We start from the raw sequence: 8109 nt of genomic DNA on the forward strand, positions 1-8109 counted from the left end.
CCTTGCAGCTGCAGCGCTGTTTGCTGAGTTCATTGGACCTGAGTGGTGACGAGTGACCAATACACATATTACATATATAAAATATGTGTGTGCTTGCAAAATTAGTAGATTTAATCCTGTTAGTAATTTTATAATAACGTAAAAAAATTGAGAGGATTACTAAAAATAAAGGAGGGTTGGCATCTCTGATAGATGTAGAAACATTTGCATGTACACGTTCTCTTTCTCAATATTGTCTGTTTTGTTGATAGGCTACTACCTATTCTGAATTGTGCAGGTCTGGAAGATGGAAAATGCACTTGAAGGACATTTACAAATTCTGAATTTATTGTGGATAGGGAATCACCCAGGATGAGGTAACCATCATGAGGTAATGCTATGACACAGTGGAATTTGTTCCACAGGATAAATCCCTAAAAATGGCAAACTTGGATCCTCAGAATTCAGAAATGCTTGTTAGCCCTGAGGACAATGGCAAGCCTGATTTGTTTGCTCCATCAAAAATGGCCAGCTAACCTGGGACTTCTGAAGAATGCAATCCTAGGTAAGAAAGAGATGGTCATCTCTCTCGTGAACACACTGAGAACCTTCCCTCCTGCCAATCTCACCCTGTTGCATTTTCTCACACCAAGAAGCAGCAAGGGATTGTGTCAAGCCATTGGGTGGATCAGAAGTAGAATAGAGGCCACAATGGCTCCATGTAGATTGTCCAGCAATTGGGCGAGGTAGAGTGGGCAGGGAACAAGATACTCTTTCCTCACTCAAGCTGTGGAAGTACTTTCTTTTGAGGGCATTGAGAAGGGTAGGATTAGGGTGGCAGGTTGATCCCCTTTAAGAATCTGAGAGAGACATGGGGCTAGGGCAGAGGTGAGGAAACAGAAGAGGGACAGGAGCAGATACAGGAGCAATGCTGCTTCCATTAACTTCAGTGGGAATAGAATTAGGGGTATTCAAGATATAAGGTTGCATTTGAACAAGGGAATAGGGGCAACCCAGGTAATAACCCAATGTGTTATCTGTAAGCCACAGAAGGGATAGATACATAGTAGTGAAACCAAAAAAAGACCTGTGGGAGACAACGGACGGTAATGTAGATATCAGTTTGTAATGCAATATAGTGGCAATAAAAAAGGCAACATATCACAGACCAGGCTGACGTTAGTTCCTTTGTATACAGCACTTGTGAGACCACACCTAGAATTCTGATGACATTTCTGTGAACCCTGGAACCAGAAAGATTAAAACAAATTGGAGGGAATTCAGAGAAGAGCAATTAAAATTATTAAGGGCCTGGTTGTATTAATGTATGAGGCAAGATTAAAAGAAGTAAATATCTATAGCTTGGCTAATTGTTAAATTAGGCATAAGTAGGAGTACGGGGAATATAGAACTGCCTACAATACTGAAAGAGAGGGAAGGAATATTTAAGGTGGTTCAGGGGTTTTCATGAGCAGTAATGGGATGAAATTAAGCAAAGGAAAATATATGCTTAATATCAACAACGATCTTTTGGTGATGAGGTTCTATTGAATTGGAATAGTCACCTAAGAGTTTGTGGAAGCCTACAGCTTTATTCATTTAAAGTTAGACTGTATACTGTATCCTCCTCTGTTGAATCTGGGCTGTCTAGGACACTAGGATCTCCATTTGTCTGGTGGTTGTATAGATCAGAGCAGTAGTTTGTCCACCTATTGATGATGTCCCTTTCTTCTGTAAGACTGTTCCCTTCCTTGTCATCAATTGCGTTAGCTTTGGTCCATCTTTCCTTTGTCAGATCTTTTACAACGTGGAAGGCTCGTTTGCTATTTTTATTATTGATACGCTCTTCAATTTTAGAGATTGTTTTTCGATCCATATCTCCTTGGCCACCTTCATTCCTTCCTTGATCTTTCTGCCAATAACACTGTATTTATCAGCTCGCTCAGTGCTGTTCTTTTCTTTCTTGAGTTCTCTTCTAATGTCACACATTTGTAGTGTTTCATTTGTGACCCAAGATTTTGTCTTCTTAGGCGTTTCCCAAGCATGTCCATTGTTGCCTCATTCATTACAGCGTTGAAATTGTTGGTCATTGTTTCTAAGTTAATCGTACTTATCTGTAAAACTGGTATAATGTGTAAAATTGTAGCATGAAACAAACAGATTGCAGGTTTTCTCCCAACCTCCCCCCACCCATTTTAAATATAACATACAACAGCATGAAATCAGACAGCAAAATATTGTTATAACTTCCAAGCAGGCTGGTAGAATTTGGGCAGAAAGTGGTCAAAGAGAGCCAGTGAAGAATTTCTCTTATGCAGAGGAACTCTCAGCTGTTATAAAACTAGCAGAGAGGACTCCACTGTCTCCTGTGTTATTTGTGCCCTCACCCCTGGGGGCAACTGTTTAATAATATAGGTGGTATAAAAACCTATAGCTTTTTTTACGTTTCTAGATTGTAGATTGTGTATACAAAGAATATACTGTAGGGAACAGTTCTATGCTGGCAGGGAGATAGATAAGATAACCTAATAGGTCTTGTCTTCTAATTTTTAGAGTATTCCACATGATCACCTGGAGAAAATGTAGAACATGATCTTTCACACACTTCCTACTCCTCAGAGGCCCTGATCCAGTACTGAGCCCTGCTTGGGAAGACCTCTATGCTTGCATGAAACTCACTGTAGGACTGGGCCATTGTACACTGCTTTAAGTAGTCCCATTAACATCCAAGGGAATATTAATGGTAGTAAGTACTGCACCCAGCATTGCTTCACTGGATTGTAAGAAACTGTAGACATAGAACTGTCGTTGTATAAATAAGACTGGAGGAATGTTGTGGCATGTTTCTGAGGGAAATAATGTATTTGTCTTGACAATTTAGAAAAGTAATTGAAAAATCCTGAGTGCAGGCTTCGATGAATGAATGAAAGAAAGAAAGAAAATGGCAGTGGCAACCTTTGTGGAGTCCTTCTGCTATCCTTTTCTCCCATGCATAGTTCCTTTCCATAGGTAGGCATCCATATATCTTTTTAAATTCTTTCAATACCTTTATAAATGTAGTACTCATGAAAGTGAAGAATTTATAGGGCTGTAGGTATATTTCTGACAATCCTGCTAAATCCTGACCTGTATCATCCCCTGATATTCCATTCCTGAGCTTCCACACTATTCTATTGAGATTGTACCTGACTTGCAATGCGTGGCCTTCTATTTCTAGAAAACAGAGACCAGTAATCACGCCAAATTGTGTTAAAGTTACTGTGATCTGGATCCACTAGGACCTAGAATGGATCCACCAAAGCCATTTTGCTGTATCTAATGTATTTTGCTGTTCTCCAGACTAATGTATTAGTCTATTGTACCTCAAGCCCTCCTACAAACAGATTCAGGGGTTACCACTTCACCTTTCAAGACCTCAGTTTAAAGTTTTATGAGGCACACTGTGTTCTTTCCTCTGACATGCTCCCAGTATTCTGGCTGTAGATAGGTGTTAGCAACAGCATGTGAAGTGATAATTTCCATCACTGCCACTGGGTTCCTTCTCACCCTGAGTTATTCTTGGTCTTGCATTTATTCATTCTCTAAATCAGGGGGTCCCTGATAACGTGTCCTACATATTAATAGAGAGTGTGCCTTGCGGATACGTACTGTTCTGTTTTCAGTTGCCAGACATCTTGTCTACCATTTATGATTGTATATTATCCCTGTGGCAACTACAGCAATCGGTTACATGAAAAGTAATGATAAAGGAAAATACTTAAGATATTTTTAGCTTCTTTTAATGTGAATTAGCAGCTGGAAGTAAGTTTGTACCTATAACTTTAATTCCAGCTTAAAGAAGGTGGAGGTTTTTTATTTGTTGATTGTTTGTTTCCCCAGAAATACTAATAATGTAAGAACAAAAACTTAGGCCATAGTACTACAATTGATGAGGTGCCAGGCTCTGAAATGCATGAATCTGTGGGAGAGCTCTTCAAGTGTGTATTTTTGAAAACTTTTTGGGAGAGCAATTGTGATGGCAGGGGGGCAGAAACTGGAATTTAATATCCTTTCTTATTTGCTGCCATTTCTTCAGTCCTAGTGGGTGCTAGTCAGAGCCCAAGGGACATAGAGACCTGGGTGAAGCAATCCTCCTTGTCCCAGGAGACTAAGAGAGTTAGTTCCATGTCTAGCTACCGGAGATTCTAACTTCACTAATTAACACACTCACTTGTGAAAACCATGGGTAAATTACAGACTATATATTTTGTGCCACCACCACCTGAAGTAGATGCTGGATATGTCCTAGCTACACCAAGCAGAATCTTCTATTCTCTTATCTGTTTGTGCTTGAAGTAATTTTCAAAGCAGATCAAAAAATGCAAACACTGTTAGGTTTGGGCACACATGAAACGTAAAAAAAGCTATATGTTTTTATACCACCTATATTATTAAACAGTTGCCCCCAGGGGTGAGGGCACAAATAACACAGGAGACAGTGGAGTCCTCTCTGCTAGTTTTATAACAGCTGAGAGTTCCTCTGCATAAGAGAAATTCTTCACTGGCTCTCTTTGACCACTTTCTGCCCAAATTCTACCAGCCTGCTTGGAAGTTATAACCATATTTTGCTGTCTGATTTCATGCTGTTGTATGTTATATTTAAAATGGGTGGGGGGAGGTTGGGAGAAAACCTGCAATCTGTTTGTTTCATGCTACAATTTTACACATTATACCAGTTTTACAGATAAGTACGATTAACTTAGAAACAATGACCAACAATTTCAACGCTGTAATGAATGAGGCAACAATGGACATGCTTGGGAAATGCCTAAGAAGACAAAATCTTGGGTCACAAATGAAACACTACAAATGTGTGACATTAGAAGAGAACTCAAGAAAGACAAGAACAGCACTGAGCGAGCTGATAAATACAGTGTTATTGGCAGAAAGATCAAGGAAGGAATGAAGGTGGCCAAGGAGATATGGATCGAAAAACAATCTCTAAAATTGAAGAGCGTATCAATAATAAAAATAGCAAACGAGCCTTCCACGTTGTAAAAGATCTGACAAAGGAAAGACGGACCAAAGCTAACGCAATTGATGACAAGGAAGGGAACAGTCTTACAGAAGAAAGGGACATCATCAATAGGTGGACAAACTACTGCTCTGATCTATACAACCACCAGACAAATGGAGATCCTAGTGTCCTAGACAGCCCAGATTCAACAGAGGAGGAGGGTTTTCCAATACTGCGTGAAGAAGTGGAGACAGATGTCAGATCACTCAAGAACGGAAAGGCTACAGGTATTGACAACATCCTAGCCAAACTGATGAAATTTGGAGGAGAAATAGTAATAGATGTACTCACCAAGATCTGCAGCAAGATCTGGCAGACCGGTGAGTGGCCCTCCACAGTCACTAATCATCACTCTGCCAAAGAAAGGCAACCTGCAATTGTGTCAAAATTACCGGACCATAAGCTTGATTAGCCATCCCAGCAAAGTGATTTGAAAGTCATATTGAACAGATTGAAGCCACAAGCGGAGAATATCATCGCTGAAGAACAGGCTGGCTTTCGTGCTGGAAGAAGTATCACAGAACAGATTTTTCAACCTCCGTGTTCTATGTGAGAAGTACTTACAACACCAGCAGGACATCTACCACATCTTTGTTGACTTCAAGAAAGCATTTGACAGAGTAAGGCATGAAGCTCTCTGGACAACCATGAAGAAGTACAGTGTTGGTCATAAGCTTATTCTTACCTTTAAACAACTGTATGCCAAGGTCAGCAGTGCAGTTCTCGTCAATGACACAATAGGAGAGTGGTTTCGCACCACTGTTGCAGTCCGGTAAGTCTGCCTTCTTTTGTTTGCACTGTTCAACATTTATTTGGAGTGCCTAGTGACTGATGCTCTAGAAGATCACATATTCACAGTCAGCATTGGGGGGGCGAACAATCTCAAATGTTTGGTTTGCTGATGACATTGACGGCTTGGCAGGTAGCAAAGATGAACTTGCCAACCTTGTGAAATGATTGGATGAAACCTCCGCAAAATACAGCTTGGAAATCAGTGCAGAGAAAACCAACCTGATGACAAACAAACGTGACGGGATCAGCTCACATATCACTGTCAGTGGACGAGAACTGGGGGCAGTCATCACTGATGAAGGATCAAAGGCAGAAATTCTGGCAAGAACTGCGCAAACAACAGCAACCGTGGCAAAGCTAAAGCCTATTTGGAGGAACAAGAACATCTCCCTGGAATCCAAACTGAAACTGCTGCATGCACGAGTCAGCTCCATTTTTCTGTATGCATGTGAGACATGGACCCTTACAGTAGAATTTGAATGGAAAATACAGGTAGTAGAGATGAGATACTTCCGTAAAATCCTGAGCATCTCCTACTTCGACCACGTCACTAATGAAGAGGTCCGCAACATCATCACCCAATGAGCTGAGTCATATGAAGACCTCCTGACGACCATGAAGAAGCGCAAGCTGAAGCGGTACGGCCATATAACAAGATCATCTGGCCTATTCAAGATCATTCTCCAAGGGACAGTATAGGTGAAGAGAAGAAGAGGTAAACAGAAGAAGACATGAATTGACAACATAAAAGAGTGGACAGGAATGGACTTCACGAACACACAGTCGTCAGGGGTGGAGACAATTGGTTGATTGCTCATCAATGATGGTGCCCCAACGACCAATGCAGTTGTGGGAGTGATGATGAACTTCCCCAAAAGGCATACACTTGTTTAGTAGCAGAAGGCTTGTGTAATACACACTGTTGGGTTGTTCAAATATACCATGTGAAACTGATGCTGCTCCATGTAAAATGGATGTTTCTGTGAAGGTACAAATAGGGCAGGTACATTGATACTCTGAAAGGGAAACTCCAGAGTGTTGAAATTGTCTAATTAATCTACATTTCTGCTTACTATTCTGATGGTTTGTAGTCAAACTGCATACGATCAGTATTTTTTTTTCAGGAGTAATTATTCAAAATCCTGGAAGGTTTATTAACATAAATTGAGATTTTCAAAGCAAGCTAGGGGATTTAGACATATATCTACCTGTAAAATTAATGGCTTCTCTAGACCAGGACTTGTCTTTTGAAAGCTGAGCCCCCACTATGATAAAATGAAAGCAATTCTCCACCTCCCCCCACCTAGTAACCCTAAACATGTGATGTAAAAGGCTTGCTCATCTTAATTTATACATTTTCGATACCCCCTGAACTACTCCTTTGCAGTCCCATTCTTTGAGAAATGCTGCCATAGATTGCTATGAAAATCTCAACTATAGTATATGTTTAGTAACTCAACATGCAGTTTTAATGCCGCAAATTTTAATATTGAAAAAGTAATTTTTTTAAAATAAAATAGTGCCCTTATTGGAGGCAGACAGCAGCACAAGGTGATATTTTCATGTTGCTTACCATATCAAGCACAAGAGGTATTTTGCCTTAGTAAGGCAGGATTGTTTATGGTGGACTACCAAACTGTCTTGTTTGGCATATGTTGCTGCTTCTCTAAGCAGGAACCACGTAAATTGTTTGCATAGGCACTGGAACTAGGGTGCTGCTGCACTGCCTGGCTTGAAGTGGTTTTTTTTATATACCGGGTTCACGGTTGGTTCAAAGGCTTTTGGCACCCCACTATATAAATTGTTCCAGCACCCCTGGTTGTTTGACTGATTTTCTGCTATGTTTGCATCCTAGACACATCCTTTTACCTTCAAAAGATTCTCCTACTGACTGTGATATGGTCCTTGGTGAATTACAGAAGTGTAGCTGTCTGAGCAGTCTTGTACACCATGTCAGATTCCCTCTGCCTCCCACCACTTACTTCATATGCAACACCCTCCTACACCTTCTCCCCTCCTTGCTTTCCAGCACAGTGAAGGGATATACCCCATAACGTAAATATAGATATACAAAGCTCTAGGCATTAAATCTTCATGTTAAATATAAGATTTTCATAGTGGGTAAAGAACCATACCCAACACCTCCTTCTTTCTAAATACAGAACAGACATTTCACTTACAATAGAATCTACCAGACTAGTTGTGATGCATGTAAATATACATACCTAACCCCCTCAGCATCGGTACAGACCCCTAAATTAGTTCCTCCGCAGAGAGTAATT

Source organism: Eretmochelys imbricata, chromosome 5 (assembly GCF_965152235.1).
Source record: "Eretmochelys imbricata isolate rEreImb1 chromosome 5, rEreImb1.hap1, whole genome shotgun sequence".
NCBI lineage: Eukaryota > Metazoa > Chordata > Testudines > Cheloniidae > Eretmochelys > Eretmochelys imbricata.